The following is a 17,935-nucleotide window of genomic DNA, read 5'->3' as shown; positions in this document are numbered from 1 at the left end:
AAAGTCTGCGGTGGGCTATTTCCTGTTGCAAGATTATTAATAACTTTAGCCAGCGTTAAAAGGGGAATTGTCTGCTTTCTGTGCTGTTCAAAAGTTCAAGCTTGACGCATATAATAATAATTAACATATATGCCAACTGATTGGGCATTACTGACGTATGTAATATTCTGATTGGTTAATACATACCTGTCAATTGATTGGTTCTTATATTTCTATGTATTGTTTTAAGTTTCATATATAAGTTTAAACACGGAAGAATAAATTCAGTTCCTTCTGAGATACCACCTTGTGTCTGTGTGCATTTCCTGTGTCTCAAAGGGGGCTCCAGGCCTGAGGACAGACACTGATCAAGGCCAGGGACTGACGGGGGTCAGTAACTACAGAAAGGAACGAGAAGAGCCAATTCCTTTCAATACTGTTTTCACTTTGTGGTTTCAGAAATATCACTGTTTTCTCCTCAGATTTTTTTTTTTAACAAATATTGATAACAGTCCAATTTTGATCATATTTTAGTACCATTTAGCACAAGTTCCCAACAAGGAGTTTTAACTGTAACCAAACCTTTGTAAAAACACCTTGCTGAACACTCCTTTGATGTAACAGTAAAACAATACCGTTTTCATGTTGTTGAAGTCAATATACAGAGTTTGTACAAAAATATGGAAACATTACATAATTTGCAGGTGTGAAAGTGATGACATGTTTCATGCTGAAGTGATGTAACATTCTTTTGCTTCCGCTGTGTGATAAGACACCTAGCTAACATGTGGGAAGCCTCACTTTCATTATGTACTGCTAGTAATATGGAGTAATGTCAGAGCTTACTGATTTTAAAAGAGAGTGTCTCTGTGACTAGTTTCCAATTTATTTTGAAATGTCATGAAGTACAGTATCAAAGGTTATGACGGCATATAGAGTTTCTGGGAAAATGTTGTCTGATAAGCATAAGCATGATCGACATGGTCAACTGAACAAGAGAGACAAAAGGACATTCTGCAGGAGTGTGAACCAGAATAAGAAAACAACTTCTGCAAAAGCGACTGCCGATCTCAATCTCGGTCTACAAAGGGTCATGTCCACAAAACCTGCGGAGGGAACTGCACAAGCAAAACATTCACAGGGGAGCCATAATTGCCCAACCACTAATGATCGATATTAATGCTCTGAAGAGGAGAGAGTGGTGCAACACCCATAAATCATAGACTATCCATCAATGGAAGACTGTAATATGGTCTGATGAATCGAGCTTCACACTATTCCCAACCACCAGGTGTGTTTACATGTGGCAAACACCATCCCAAGCTTACGGCCAGGACTGTCTAGTGCTATCAGTAAAGCATGGTGGTGGCGCAATCATAGTTTGAGTAGCCATATCTTGGTATTCTGCAGGGCCCATTATCACCTTGAAAGGTAAAGTTACTGCCAGTGACTATGTAGAAATTCGGGCTGACCATTTGTACCCTATGGTGTAGACACTGGTTCCTGAAGACAGCACCATTTACCAAGACGATAATGCTCCGATTAACATGGCTGATGTCAAATCATGGACTGACGAGCATGCAGACAAAGTCTCGCATCTTCCCTGTGAGAACTGGAACAATTTTTGCATGCAGAGTGGTATCAGATTCCATTACCCACCATTCAAGACTTAGATTTGCCAATTCCCATGATAATTCAGGCCATCTTGTTTCCATAAATTTGTCCAACCCTTGTAGGTGCATGTCTTTGTCAGTATTGATGTTACTTTATGCATATTTCACTGCTAATAACTTTTTATTGCTATCTATAGCAGATACAGTGAGTACACCTTCACATTTTTGTAAATATTTTATTCTATCTTTTCATGTGACAACACTGAAGAAATGACACTTTGCTACAATGTAAAGAAGTGAGTGTACAGCTTGTACAACCGTGTAAATTTTTTGTTCCCTCAAAATAACTCAACACACAGCCATTAATGTATAAACCGCTGGCAACAAAAGTGAGTACACCCCTCAGTGAAAATGTCCAAATTGGGCCCAAAGTCTCAATATTTTGTGTGGTCACCATTATTATCCAGCACTGCCTTAACCTTCCTGGGTATGGAGTTCACTAGAGCTTCACAGGTTGCCACTGGAGTCAATTCCACTCCTCCATGAGGCCATCACGGAGCTGGTGGATGTCAGAGACCTTGCGCTCCTCCACCTTCCGTGTGAGGATGCCCCACAGATACTCAATAGGGTTTAGGTATGGAGACATGCTTGGCCAGTCCATCACCTTTACCCTCAGCTTCTTTAGCAAGGCAGTGGTCATCTTGGGGGTGTGTTTGGGGTTATGTTGGAATACTGCCCTGTGGCCCAGTCTCAGAAGGGAGGGGATCATGCTCTGCTTCAGTATGTCACAGTACACGTTGGCATTCATGGTTCCCTCAATGAACTGTAGCTCCCCAGCAGCACTCATGCAGCCCCAGACCATGACACTTCCACCACCATGCTTGACTGTAGGCAAGACACACTTGTCTTTGTACTCTTCACCTGGTTGCTGCCACACACATTTGACACCATCTGAACCAAATCAGTTTATCTTGGTCTCATCAGACCACAGGACATGGTTCCAGTAATCCATGTCCTTAGTCTGCTGGTCTTCAGCAAACTGTTTTCAGGCTTTTTTGTACATCATCTTTAGAAGAGGCTTCCTTCTGGGATGACAGCCATGCAGACTAATTTGATGCAGTGTGCGGCGTATGGTCTGAGCACTGACAGGCTGACCCCCCACCCCTTCAACCTCTGCAGCAATGCTGGCAGCACTCATACATCTATTTCCCAAAGACAACCTCTGGATATGATGCTGAGCACATGCACTCAACTTCTTTGGTAGACCATGGCAAAGCCTGTTCTGAGTGGAACCTGTCCTGTTAAACTGCTGTATGGTCTTGACCACCGTGCTGCAGCTCAATTTCAGGGTCTTGGCAATCTTCTTATAGCCTAGACCATCTTTATATAGAGCAACAATTCTTTTTTTTCAGATCCTCAGAGAGTTCTTTGCCATGAGGTACCATGTTGAACTTCCAGTGACCAGTATGAGAGAGTGAGAGCGATAACACCAAATTTAACACACCTGCTCCCCATTCACACCTGAGACCTTGTAACACTAACTAGTCACATGACACCGGGGAGGGAAAATGGCTGATTGAGCCCAATTTGAACATTTTCACTTAGGGGTGTACTCACTTTTGATGCCAGCGGTTAGACATTAATGGCTGTGTGTTGAGTTATTGTGAGGGGACAGCAAATTTACACTGTTATACAAGCTGTACACTCACTACATTACATTGTAGCAAAGTGTCATTTCTTCAGTGTTGTCACATGAAAAGATAGAATAAAATATTTACAAAAATGTGAGGGGTGTACTCACTTCTGTGAGATACTGTAGATATGGCAAGTAAACCATTTCCTTACAAAGAGTAATTTGAACTTTTAAGAGACTTGTGACTGTGTTCTACTAAATAGTAGCAGAAAGACTCTAGCAAACAAATATCTTCTGAAGAGGGAGGACAGCTGTCTGACTGTAATTTCAGAACTACTGTAATCTGGCAACAAAGAAAAGCATAACAGTAACCACAAGGGGAAAGTTATGGCTCATGCACACAGAAATTCTGTTTAGCCCTTCTGAATGCCAAAACTCTTTGCAGGAGAAGAGCCGCGTATTGCCTACGGTATTTAGGCATGTTCAACATTTATGGACTCCATTGACCATAATATTGTTCTGGCTACTGGAATGCACTACTGTTCAAACGCTAGACACGTCTAGCTTTTTATTTTTTTGCACTTCAGCTCCCCTCCTAAACGTACCTTTCGTGTTTATTTTTTTCAGTCTATAAACGCTCCTCTTCTAATATGCTTGTAAACACCTATATGTACATGGACACATAGGCTTACATAGAAGTGCTTTTATAGGCTGAAAAAAAGCCAAATGACTGTAAAGGAGGAGTTTTTTAAGCTCTGTGTGCATGAGGCCTAATAATGCAGTATGTTACCAAAATACTACATAGAAAAACAAAGAGAGAATTTGAAACCTTGACCAGTGCAACATTTGAGTACTCCTAGAAAAGGTTTGCCTGCCACAGGCGAAAAACTTTATATGGTTCCTCAAATTTCATACAGGAATAATGAAATAACAACTTAGAGACAATTAGATATTGTGACTTCTGCAGATCTTTTGCTTTATTATTAACCTGACGCATTCTTGATCAATTTTTTTGGGAACGCTCGAGGGTATGCAAAAAATCAGTGATTAAATCAGAACTCCAGTTATGTTCTCTACATCCCGCAGCCTTTCTTCCCCCTTCCTGAACTCCCCATGCTATACATTTAAATAGGGCAATTGACATTTCTTACTGATGCACAGAAAAGTGCTCAGGTGAATGCCATTCTGTATGCAAGTACTGTGAGATGTGACAAACAGCATTCTCACATAGGTAGTAGAAAATATGGCAGTCTGACAAGAGCAACACTGCCCAAAAAAAAGTGGTTAATTAATTTTTTGGGCAGTGTTGCTCTTGTCAGACTGCCATATTTTCTACTATGTATTCTGGGTTTATAAATCCACATTTATATTATAAGTGAGATGGAGATATTATCCTGACACTGATATACGTGTCATGCTAGGTGGCTTCCTTCTTTTTGTTTGATGCATCTCACATTAGGTACCTTATCAACCATTTAAACATTCTGGGTGCACAGCTTAAGTTGGCACAAGAAAACAACATATTATTAAAAAATGCCAGCATACTATGTGATAGGAGTATTCTATATATTGTCTATCATTTCATCCTGCAGTCATGATGCCTCCCCTTATTCAGGTGAAAGCAGGAAAGGGGGCAGAGGGGGGGGAGGAGATGGTTAATGTGTGCATTAACATGCATTATTATTGTCCTATCCTTTTGTCAAAATTAAATAAAGGACTATTTAAAAAATAGCCTGGGCTCACAGAAAGTGGGTCTGTTAGAGGACTGGAGGCCAGGAGCAGCGAGTCTGCAGAGGACAGAACCAGAAAGTTAAGTCAAAAGCAACTTTATGTGTTTTCCACTGCTGGGCAATACATCTGAAATTAAAATAAATTTAAAAAAAAACTTGGAGTTGTGGTTTAATTAAATCTAGAAATGGTTGCTGCTTTAGGAAAATCATTCAGTGTCAGGACCAGCTCAATGAACTGCAACCCTGGTCATGACTTGATTCATCTTCTTAACACCACCAGGACTTATGTCTGCCTCTATAGAGGCAGGATTCTCCCCTTACCCTGGCCATGTGGTTAAAGAAAATAAGACATAAGGAAATGCTAACAGCCTCCTTGAATACCGTGAAGAAAACTTTAGGCTCACATGGTTTTATTGGGTGGAATACACATGCTGCCCAGAATATAGATCTATCCTTGAATAATGAGTCCCAGGATGGTGGAAGTTTTTTCCCTGTGCCTTGATTCTTTTTCTATGCATACTTGTCTCCTGCCCTTTTTTCTTCCTCTTCTTCCCTTGCCCTTTCTATCCCAATATGTAGTACCTGTTATTTCTTTGACCTCATGCTTTGCAAAGAACTGGACATTCTACTGGCTGTCTGGTGCATATATGTAGATGGAACCATAGTAATCTGCATCAACAACATGTATGTAGATTGTAGTATTTTGAAGACAGACTATAACTTTACAGTCAATTGACCTCTCTATTATACCTTTTCTTTGTTTATATGTATGTATTAATATTTTGTTAATGTGTGCATTAACATGCATTATTATTGTCCTATCCTTTTGTCAAAATTAAATAAAGGACTATTTAAAAAAAGGAAAAAAGATGCTGCGACCGCTAATGACTTGAAATTCAGGCTGCCCAAGCTTTAGTTCACATGCTTGGAAGAAATTTTTTTATAAATTATAGATACACTTTAAACACTAGGTAAACAACAAATAAAACAGCTTCTTTTTGGACTAAGGCTCCATTCACACTTGTGCAACTTCAAAATCGTGTGATTTTCATAGCGATTTTACAGTGCGACTTGGGCTTTGACCAAGGATGATTGTTTGTGCTTTACAAAGTCGCACACAATGTATAACATTCAGGTACGACTTTCATGCGACTTTGGAGGGTTTACATTGAAGTCTATGACTCAAGTCGCATGAAAGACTGTTCAATTGGTTATAATGAAGACAGACGTTCCATTTAGCAGTCAGTCTGAGAAAGGGCATAGTAAGACCTACATTAACTATCTTCAAAACCAAGCAAAAAAATGTTTAATGTGCATGGAAGGATCGCCGCTCTCCCGATCGGCCCAAGTAAACAGAAGATGAAAGAGGGCCTCAGCCTGCGTCTCTCCCAAAACCACAAACAAGAGATACCTGTCCCAAAACCACGTCCCATGGCAAATTTCACTCCACCCATGGGCTTAGTCATAGGGCCTATGACTAACCCCTTATTGGCCAGGGTGCAGTATGTCAGAGAGCGTGATTTTGGTGGAGACACACAGGCCGAGGCCACCTTTCATCTTGTGTTTACACAAGCTAATAGGGAGAGCAGTGATCCTTCCATTCACATTAATAAGCCCTCTGGAGCGGTACATGGACACCCCAGCATCCCATTTCTAAGTGGATCCAGGGAAGCGGTCCTCTTTGCTTGAGCAGCACCACAATGTTTATCAGATATAAGAAAGCACACCATGATGTTTCCCCATCAAGGGTTGAGTCCATGTCATCCTACACTCACTAGATGTCATCATTCAACTTTGAAGGCTGAGGAAAAACTGGCGAAAAAGAATTACAGCTGGGGAGAGCACCACAGAGGAGGTGAGTATTGCAGCCAACCAAGTAAGACTACAGAATTGTCCACTGCTTTGTAGGACCAGTGAGAAACAGAAAAAATATGGAGAGCACAAAGAACAGTATACAGAACTGTTAATATGCAATACTTATTTAATGCACACAAAAACATACCAACGAAAAAAAAACAGATAAAAGCATGGTACGCTATTCTGCCTTAAATCACTCTTTAGTCTCCATTTTATTTTGCAAAACAAAAAAGATGAAGCAAAAATGGCCTTACGTAGACAGGTTTAGAGATATGTGGGAGTGCCACCTTTTAGTACTGGCTGGGAGACGAGCCTGTATGGTGAAATACTGTACAAAAGGAAACAAATATGTGCACTGGAATTACACACTGCCCTTAGTTGTTTCCAGTTTCCTGGCTGCCATGTTCATTTTCCTGCTTTACCACTTACTGGATCACTGACCTGGAATAAGCATGTAGGCTGGGAGTCCTGACTACACCAGTTTCATACTAGCTTTGTGAAAGTGGATAGCTGTAGGATAGTTGGATCTCAGCAGGCAGAACTAACTATAGGTAACTAGTAGGTTGGGAGTACCAGTGCACTTTTCCCTCATGAAAGGCTGTCTTTTAATGTTACCTCTTAAAAATGTAGACAAGCATACAAATTATGGAAATGTAAGCATTGTTTAATTTTCGCAGTTTGAATGTGATCTACAAATAACAATTAAAAGAAAAACGTTTTCTTTGTCTCTCCTTGACAAACAATGCTTACAGCAATACAAAAGAGTATTAAAATGGATAATTAGTATATCAAAGGGCAATTATTTGCTGGTATATGACAGTAAAAAGAGCCATAGGGGTGGGGGAATAAATTATAAATGGAATATTGCCTCTGACCAATCGTCTTAACATCACAGGAAAAAAAAAAAAAAAAAAAAAAAAAAGGAGCGGAGAGTCAACTGGCCAAATATGAAGAAATAAACATGCATTGCTGGTAAGCCTTTTTGTCAGGGACCAAAACAGAACCAAATGCCTTGTTGATAACAACAGTATGGGCTGCTACTAATAGAGATGAAATGAGCGGGTAAATTAAAGTGCAGCTAGAAAAAGAATCTGCCCTAGTCAATTTAAGGTAAGGGTTTAACTTGCCATCACACTAAAACAATTTAAAATGGTTAATCTGCACCACTAGCAATCAAAATGAAATTGGGTAAAATAAAGACAGTACTCCAAATGTTTAAGCAGAGTTTTAAAATCCAAAAGTGCTGGAGAGTTAGAGCAAGCTTAGAAATAACATTTTTGATTAAGCAGAAATAATTATCCCTCTGCCCATTTAACAATCATAATCAAGATAAACCAAAATATGTGCCTTGCCACGACAAGCAGCAAAATATTAAATCCATAATGAAAACATTAATGAAAAAATTAATGGGGAACATACTTTTTTTTGCAGTGCCCTTCATGCTTTTTTTTTTTCCTTCACTTAGTCTCAAACTCATCCTGGACCTACCAGCCTCTACCTTAACTTCTACTAAGTGTCAAGCCCACATACGTTGTAAACATTTGAGACATAGCCCAAAATGTGTGTTTTGAAGCGGCTTGGTCCATGTCTTTCAGTAAAATTAACATGGGCATACCACTCCAATTATCCGTTAACACTCAAGAGCTCATTTAAACAATTTTAAATAATAAAAAAAAAAATCTTTTTCTTCAGGGAGATTTTAGAGTAACAAATATCTTCACTAAGAAGGTGTCTATACATACTGCAAATGAGATATAAAATGCATAGATGTGTTTAAATCAACTTTAGCAGACCCACAGCAGGCTCTTTACTCCACACAAAATGTATGCACCATTGGCACCTAACTGCCATCTGAAGGCTAGTTATAAAAAAGTTCAGTCCTTGGGGCTTCATTGCTCTCCACAAAATATAAGTGGGTTGGATAGCATAATCCATCCCAGTGCAAATTTCCACAACACTCCTAACTCTTCTGCTGGGTCTGGGCAAGGCACAGCCAGCTGGAATTAGGAGTTACTTAGCAGATGCATCATTGCTGGGTAAGCTCCGTTAGGCTGTCACATTCACATCCCTGAGAGAGGAAGAGCCTTGTGTATAGAGTTCAGTAGACAGCACAGGCAAGGCAGAGTCCGGCTGCACCACAGAACCTCCCTGAGCCAGGATCTGCTGGATGGTTTTACGTAGATTTGGATGTAATCGTCCATGAGTCTGACAGAAGATTTCCAGGGCACATGATTTCAGTGGTCCAGCGCTAAGATCTTCATAAAGTGGGATAGTGTACATCCTAGGTGTCTAAAATAAAACAGAAGATAAAAAGGGGCATATATTAGAAGTATAACAACTCGTACTGTTATAAATAGCATGTACTATTAACCACTTCCCGTCCAGCCGCTGTTTATAAACAGTAGGATGGTGGCAGTCCAGGGGCGGGTTGCCGTTCATAAACGGCACCCGCATTTTCAAGCTGTGTGCGCTCCCTGGGAGCGTGCAGCACCGCGATCCGGTGCCCGCTGTGTCCTCCGGACACAATGAAACACCGATCGTCGGACGGGACCTCTGTGCGAGGTCCCGATCATGTGATCACTGATTGGCTATTCAGTGATCACATGCAGAGTAGTAAGCAAGATGTCACTTCTGACATCATTGCTTACTATGTGTGAAATCTGTGAATGATCACAGAGGTCACAAGGTACAAGGCTATTCACAACAGTCTTGTACCATGTGACAAGCTGTGACCAATCACAGCTCACACAGCATTTCTCAATGGCTGCAAGAATGCAACCAGAGAGAAGGGGAAATGATTGGTTTTACATCCTTTATGGGTATAAAAGCAATCAGCGTAAAAAAAAAAATCATCACCCCCCACAAGTAGTACTGCAAGGGTGACAGCATGAAAAAAAAAAAAAAACATAAATAATAATATAAAAAAATTAAATAAAAATGTAAAAAATGTTTTTTTAAATTATAATTTTTGGTTATAAACTAATTTGGGTTATTTTTTTTTACTAAAAAGATAACTTTAAATTTTGGCCAAGATTTATGATGAAATATTATTTATTTGCAAAATTTTATAAGAAAAACACTTTTTTCAAAATTTTTGGACCTTTTCATTTATATAAAAAAAAATAAAAATCCCAGTGGTGAATAAATACCACCAAAATAAAGCTTTATCTGTATCAAAAAAATGCTAAAAAATTCATATGGGTACAGTGTTGCATGACTGCGCAATTGTCAAAGTGTGATACCACTGAAAGCTGAAAATTGGCCTGGACAGGAAGGGGGTGAAAGTGTCCGGATTGGAAGTAGTTAACAAAAACAAAAATAAATAACTGCATATAAAAGAATAAACAAAAAGAAAACAAAACAAAACACATTCTTAAGCGACTATGCACCATGCCAGTTTAATATATGGAACCTACTATGCCATAGACTGGCCAACCACTAGTAGATCAGTTATAAAACAGCCCAGTCTCTAGTATAAGCTTTTAACAAACCCTGGTATATATTTCTATTTATTCAGTTATACTACTTTATAAAAAAACACTTGGAGGTATAAAAATGCAGGAACCTAAAGAATCAGATATGTTTTAAAAGTGCACTTAATCTTTAAAAGAGAAGTGCGGGAATCAATAAAAAGCCTGGACTGGCTAAGTGACATCAGCCGTTAGCAGACTAGCCTACTGTTGGCTGAATATGGGTCACAGAACTGCACAACTAAGTGCGCTCCGGTGACCCACAAGAGAAGTAGGGCCGAAAGAGCTTTGGTCCTACCTCTCCTTTAAAAGCAAAGCCCACTCAAAACTGTTGAGAACTAGCTAAACTTCATAGACCTAAAGTTCATAGAGTACATTTGATTTTTTTTTACTTTGGGACCACTGTTGAATTCTTAGAAGATTATGAGCTTCGGCAAAGTAAAAACCACTGAAAACTGAATTAGGATTTTAAGACCAACACATAAAGCTGAACTCTGGGTTCCTGTAAACGTTTACTTGGCAGTGGGCACCTGTCCCACACTACAATGATTAAATTCTTGTTTTGTCAGAAGGCTTACCTCATTCATCGCACTTCTGGCAGCCAGCACTCTTCAGCCCTATGATGTGAGCAGGATATGGGTGGGCTTCGGCATCATGTACAATGCAGGACCACTTGGTTCCTGCGTTGTATGTGATGACTTGGAGAGGCTGTAACCACAGAAGTGGCAAAGGGAAGTGCGTCTGGTACCTGTCATACTGGGGGATAGCGAGAGGAAGTGGGGAAAAATGTATGTGCTGTATATCTACTTTTTCCAATCCCCCTAAACTAAAGGAGAATTTCACCATTGCATTGTGGAAGGGGGGGCGCTGGTTCCAATGCAAGCTTCCATTTTTATAGTAACTTGGAATTCAGTTTTAATTCTTAGCTCAAAAAGGTATGAACTTCTTTAAAATGATCCCTTGTAGCTTTTGAGTGTTCTTTGTTGATATAAGCTAAGTGCACGCAGAAGACAAACAGGTTTCAAGTCGCAATAAATACTTTATAAATATTTCAATTACTTGGCAGAGTAGGAAATGGCGCACTCGGGGCAAGTCTGACTGGAAGTTGTTTCGCACCACAATCTGTAACCAGCGGATTCGGATTTCTGTGTTCATAGTAGCCAGATCAGAAGAATAGCACAGGGACAGCTGAAGCATCACCTCTAAGTAAAAGAAAAAAAAAAGAAGGCTCAGATACAACATGCCTGGTCTACCAGTGTCTTTACTCAAATCTAGCTGCCTGCATTATTTCTACAAGAAAGCCAACTGTCTACTGAGGAAATGTAAACAAACGTGTGGATTCTATTGCTGCCTCGAGTTTGTCAACCACTTGCCCTCCAGATAATTTACCCCCCTTCCTGATCAGGCCATTTTTTGCGTTGCGACGCTGTGTTACTTTGACTGACAATTGCGCGGTCATGCAACACTGCACCCATATTAAATTTACATCCGTTTTTTCCCAAGAATTGATCTTTCTTTCTGTGGTATTTGATCACCTGTGTGGTTTTTATTTTTTTGCGCTATAAAAAAAAAAAAAACCGACAATTTTGAGAAAAAAAACAATATTTTTGACTTTTTGCTATTAAATATGTCCAGTAAAAAAAACATCTAATTTCGTCATAAATTCAGGCCAAAATGTATTCTGCTACATGACTTTGCTAAAAAAAAAATCTCAATACGTGTAAATGAATTGGTTTACATGAAAGTTATAGCGTTTTCAAATGGCGGTATATATAATGTAATTTTTTTTTTTTTTACCAGTAATGGCAGCAATCAGCGACCTAGAGCGGGACTGCGGCAGGCATTGACACTGGGGGGAACTGACTTGGTGTCACTGACATCCCCAGTGACACCAATACAGTAATCAGTACTAAAAGAAAAGCACCGACACTGTACTAATGGCACTGGGCAGGAAGGGGTTAACATGAGGGGCGATCAAAGGGCTAACTGTGTACTGTTTCACTATGTGCTGTGTCCGTGCGCTTCACTGTAAGCACACTACTTTAGATGGTTGTGCTGTGCACAGCCATCCAAAGCAGTGTGCTGGAGCTGACAGGGAGGAGAACTGTTTTGTTTACAAACAGTTCTCCTGTCGGAGATGCTCAGCAATCACCGACAAGTAATCACCGGCCAGGACCTGGTGATTGACAGCCGTGGCCACGAAATGGCACGCGCTCTCTATCCGGAAATGCAAAATCATGTATATATACACACATGTGATTTTGCACACCCGTGCCACCTTGTAGCAGTATTTCTGCTATAGGGTGGTCGGGAAGTGGTTATTACCATGTTTTTGTTGAGCTGAAGTAATAGTAACAGAGTTGGCAGTAAAAAGTTCTTATTTTCGACCAGAAACTGACTGGTTGCTATGGACAACTGCTCTGTATATATTATTGGCAAGCCTACAATTTTACAAACAGAGGTTAATTATCAAGACAGATGTTATTTTTAACTCACCATTCTCTACTATTGTTCATAATTTTTTTTTATTTTTTAAGACAATGTTAACTTCAGGTAAACTGCAATTTTTAAACATGGTGATACTAGGATTCTTGTACTGATAACCATTAAGAAAGACAACCATGTGAGAATAGCAGCATATGTATAGCTACAATAAACTTCAAAGCTACTAATAGTAATATAGCTTGCAGTCACCTGGTCGCAGTGGAGATTGATCTAACAGCTTGTCCAAAAAGAGTACAGTCTGGAAAGTTTGCCAATCTGCGATATTGACAAAGGTGGCAGCAGCTTCAATATCCAAAAGGTTCAGCCATCCACAGCGGATTCAATGCTTCCACTGAAGAAGTGAACACAGATCCCTGAGAAAGATCTGGCTGGGTCAGGGGAGGTCCTGGAGCATTAAGCCAGCGATCAAAATCTAGACCTGACATTGGTGAAAACATAATGAGGACACATTTTATATACGAGAAGAAGTATATGTTTTACCTATTACCTTATCTTACCTTCACTATATGATGGACTCTCACCCCTTAAATGAGGGAAAAAGCTGAGATAGGACTCCAGCAGATCATTCGCTACAACACTGTGGAACTTAAACCTCTCAATATAATCCTGAAAGGCAAAGAGTGGAAATTATTTCCTAGGAAACACAAAAATTAAAGTCAATTATAAAAACACAAATATATTTTAGAGTGCAACTAGCAAAAGTTTGTTAAAAGGGCATAATGAAAATAACTAAAATAATGTAAAAACAAAGGATTTCAGTAGATATTATATGGCAATGGGAAAACATGGACTTTGGAAATGGACCCCAGCAACATGTAAAGTTTGTCTCTAAGGGTTGTTATTAGTTATACTAAACCTCAATCTTAGAAAAAACTGCAACCTTTTAAACTGTACATAGAAGTCTGTTGGAATTAGTACAGTATCTTCATGATATTCACCTCCAATTATGATGCATGCACAATGTTTGCATGTAAGTTAATTATCCAAAGTTGTAAAGGGAATCTATGCCTAGAATATGCACACTAAAATACTTATGTATTCCAAACAAGCTGTAAAAGCACTTTAAAAAAAGCACTTATTCACCTCTGTGGGCACGGAGGATAAAATCATCTTTAACCAATTGCCCTCCTAAGGATTTTCCCCCTTTCCTGACCAGGCCTTTTTATGCTATTCGGCAGTGCACTATTTCAACTGGTAATTGCACAGTCATGCAATGCTTTACCCACACAAAATTTACGTCCTTTTTTTCCCCACACAAATAGAGCTTTTTTCAGTGGTATTTGATCATCTGTGTGCTTTTTATTTTTTGCGCAATTAACAAAAAAAGACCGAAAATTTTGAAAAAAAATATTTCTTACTTTCGACTATAAAAAAAAAAATATATAGTAAACTCATAAATAGTCATAAATTTAGGCCAAAATGTATTCTGCTACATGTTTTTGGTAAAAAAAATCCCAATAAGTGGATATTGATTGCTTTGTGTGAAAGTTATAGTGTCTACAAACTATGGTATACATACTGCAATTTACACCATTTTTTGCAACACAGCGCTGCACTAGTTCAACTGACAACTGCGCGGTCATGCAATGCTGTACATAAATAAAATTTATGTCCATTATTTCACACAAATAGAGCTTTCTTTTGGTGGTATTTGATCACTTGTGTGCTTTTTATTTTTTGCGCTATAAAACGGAAAAAAAATTTTTTTGAAAAATAATATTTCCTCATTTGTCATGAAAAAAATATCTAAAAAACGCAAATTTCATCATAAATTTAGGACAAAATGTATTCTGCTACATGTTTTTGGTAAAAAAAAAATCCCAATAAGTGTATATTGATTTCTTTGTGTGAAAGTTATAGCGTCTACAAAACTATGGTATAGATACTGGAATTTACACAGCTTTTACTTTCTGACTGCCACATTTCTTGAGGTGCTAAAATACCAGGACAGTACAAACACCCCCAAATGACCCCTTTTCGGAAATTAGACACCCTAAGCTATCTGCTGAGAGGCATATTGAGTTCATGGAAGATTTATTGTTTTTCCACACGTTTTTGGAAAATGACAAAAAATTTTATTTTTTTTTTACACACAAAGTTGTCACTTAAATGATATATTGTTCACACAAGCCATGGGTATATGTGGAATTACACGACAAAATAAATTCTGCTACTTCTACCGAGTATGGGGATACCACATGTGCGAGACTTTTTGGGAGCCTAGCCACATACAGGAGCCTGAAATCCAATGACCACTTTGCAAGCCTGAAGGCGCATAACTTCCGTATTTCACTTCCTCACTACCTATCACCATTTCGAAGGCCCTGAAATGCCAGGATAGCACCTAACCCCCCCAAATGACCCCTTTTTGGAAAGTAGACACCCAAAGGAATTTAAAAAGAGGCATGGTGAATATTTTGCAGATCTATTTTTTTCTCACAAGGTTTTGAAATTTAGAAAAAGAAAAAATGTTTTTGTTTTCTTTCTTCCTTTTCCAAAAGCTTGTGGCAACAAACGAGATCTGCAAAATACTCACCATGCTTCTTATCAAATTCCTTGGGGCGTCTACTTTCCAGAAAGGGGTCATTTGGGGGGGTGATGGTGCTATTCTGGCATTTCAGGGACTCCGAAACTGTGATAGGTAGTCAGGAAGTGTAATAAGGAAAGAAGGCCCTTTAAAAGCCTGAAGGTGCTTATTGGATTTTGGGGTCCTGTACTTGGCTAGACTGCCAAAAAGTCTCTCACATGTGGTGTCCCCATACTTGGGAGAAGTAGCAGAATGTATTTTGGGGAGTAATTCCACATATACCCATGGCATGTGTGAGCAATAAATCATGTGAGTCACAATTTTGTGCAAGAAAAAAATAATTTTTTGGGGGATCATTTTCCAAAAACTTGTGGTAAAAAAATAAATTCTTCTATTGACTCAACATGCCTCTCAGCAAAATGTTTGGGGTGGGGGCATTTTATGCCCAGCATTAGAAGTTTATGCCTCACATCACTCACTCTAACCCCATGATGACCAAGCCTTTTCTGACACTTTTTGTTCACATGAAAAAAATTAGTATTTTTTGCTAGGAAATTACTTTGAACCCCCAAACATTTACTCTAGTGAATAAAATGGTGGGTACTGCAATGTTTTATAAACAAATTTAAATGATAGTGCCGTGCTCCTAATTACCAATAAAACATTATATAACAAATTTCATATCTCCCAAGAAAAATATATAAAACAATACAAATATAAATAATCTCTATACGTGTAATTAATAGTGATAAACGTCCATTGTGATAATGTGATACACAACCCATAAAAAAGTGATAATAAAAAAGTCTCTCTAGTGATGAAAGTAACAAATCCAAAGTGAGAAATCACAATTCCCGGTGACTTCTTATTGTATTCTCAATATGCGCTCACCTCATTTAAAGCCTACTGAAAGGCTCAACCAGCTTTTGTTCACCAAATGGAACTATAAATCATATATTGCACCATAGCAGTAGTGGTGAGTATCTACCAATTGCTGTTCCAACGTGGCTCTCCTCTCCACGTTGAAACACATTCACAAATAAAACTTCAAATTTCTTGCCACTTCTGGGTTCTGACATCACACAGTGGGAGGAACAAGATCCTCCCCTACAGCCACCTGTAATGGCTTTTATAGCTGCTATGATTACATTTACAAGGAAGGGAAATCGCTGGCTGAAGAAAATGATAACTCGATAATTGCTGCAGCTGCAGTAATAACCAAAGACTTCACCATTCCAATCCAAGTAGTTAATATGGCGCAGGCCACACCTGACAATTAAAATGGCACAGGGAGCTTTGTTGATTTCCCAGTTTATCCTTACCCTGAGGAAGGCATCAAAATTGTCCTGGTCCCCGCATAACTGGGACAAATAGTGCACAAAGCAAAAGCCCTTCTCATAGGTGAATAAGTTCATGAGGTTACTAGGGTTTACACCTAAAGACAACAAAAAAGAAATGGGACAGGATATTATTTTTAGCTATTTGTAAATATGAAAATAAAATTGTTAATGTCAACCTGAAAAAAGTTAACTTTAATTCTCAGGCCCCAATAAGAGGCTATACTTGCATTCCCTTCCATTGCTTCCTTATTTTTCCAGGAAAGTAAACTGACATACCTGGTATTTCCGGGCGTATGACTCACTCTTTTTCCCAAATGACAGTGCTGATCAGGCACTTAGAATGTCATATGGGGGTGGAGATCCCTAAGCCCTGTGCTCATCGCTCCTGATGTGAGGTGAACTTAGTGACAGGGGAGCAGAGTAGGTTAATATAAGCAGCTGTGGGGGCTGGCATTCGTTACCCAGTTGTAAACACGTTCACCTCAATTCTGCATTAAAGCGTATATCAAAAAACACTTTAGTTGGCTAAAAATTTACAAAAGTTCTTACAGACTTTTTACCTGGATCCAGTTTGGCCTGCAATCGGCTGAATGGTGTATCCTGACCAAGGATTCGGATCTGTCTGTGCAAAGCTTCAAGTCGAAAAGTTGTCTCTAGACACGTGAAAGCAGCACCTGTCAAAACACAGAACATGGAGTTACATAGGAAAGAAGAAAAAAAAAAAAAAAAAAAAAAAAAACACACCACATACACATTAGGATGAAACATGCAGCTTGATTAAAATTGTCCTGTCAGACCTATCAATATACATTAACGCAGAATCCATGAAATACATGGATTTTCAGAGATTACTAAAAATCTTACGTTTTTAATTTCTAAACTCTAATGAAGGGAGACTGTAGAGGACAAATGAAAGTAATTATTTATGTTCAAAATAGTGATTCTGTAAGATAACCAATTTTTAAAGTGTTCTGTTTAAATTTAAAAGTGACTGTTCTAGTTCCAGAGTGGCTGCTACATGCAAGAGTTTAGATGGTACATTTGCTGCTATTAAGGCCACAAAGAGCTGTAAGGTAAGCTTTCAAACAGGTATTTGAAAAAGGGTCAAGATATGTGATTTTAGCACTTACTATTTCTTGGAGTTCATTAGCCTCCTTAGAGGTCTGATTATGTCAGTATTTCTGTGCTCAAAGCTGTACATTTTTTTGCATGGAAATATGTATTTTTTTTTTTTATTGTAGGCCAGTAATTTTTTAGGAATAACTCACTGAAATCTCTCCG

At 38.8% G+C, this 17,935-nt stretch overlaps 1 pseudogene across 1 annotated transcript; it reads right to left on the bottom strand.

Annotated features, from left to right (window-relative positions):
• Positions 1 to 8,215: 8,215 nt before the first annotated feature.
• LOC149464721 (aminopeptidase RNPEPL1-like) lies at positions 8,216 to 17,368 on the bottom strand (annotated as a pseudogene). Its single transcript, XR_016312303.1, has 6 exons — positions 17,215 to 17,368; positions 16,637 to 16,749; positions 13,285 to 13,393; positions 12,977 to 13,205; positions 11,342 to 11,484; positions 8,216 to 9,101 (listed from the first exon to the last, which is right to left on the bottom strand). The product of XR_016312303.1 is annotated as an aminopeptidase RNPEPL1-like (transcript).
• Between the last annotated feature and the right edge of the window lie 567 nt (positions 17,369 to 17,935).

The sequence above is a fragment of the Staurois parvus genome, unplaced genomic scaffold (assembly GCF_062004578.1).
Source record: "Staurois parvus isolate SC_StPar_1 unplaced genomic scaffold, SC_StPar_1.0 ptg000147l, whole genome shotgun sequence".
Taxonomy (NCBI): Eukaryota; Metazoa; Chordata; class Amphibia; order Anura; family Ranidae; genus Staurois; species Staurois parvus.
Note: the sequence above shows the minus strand (reverse complement) of the source record. Positions and strands in the feature narration are given on the sequence as shown.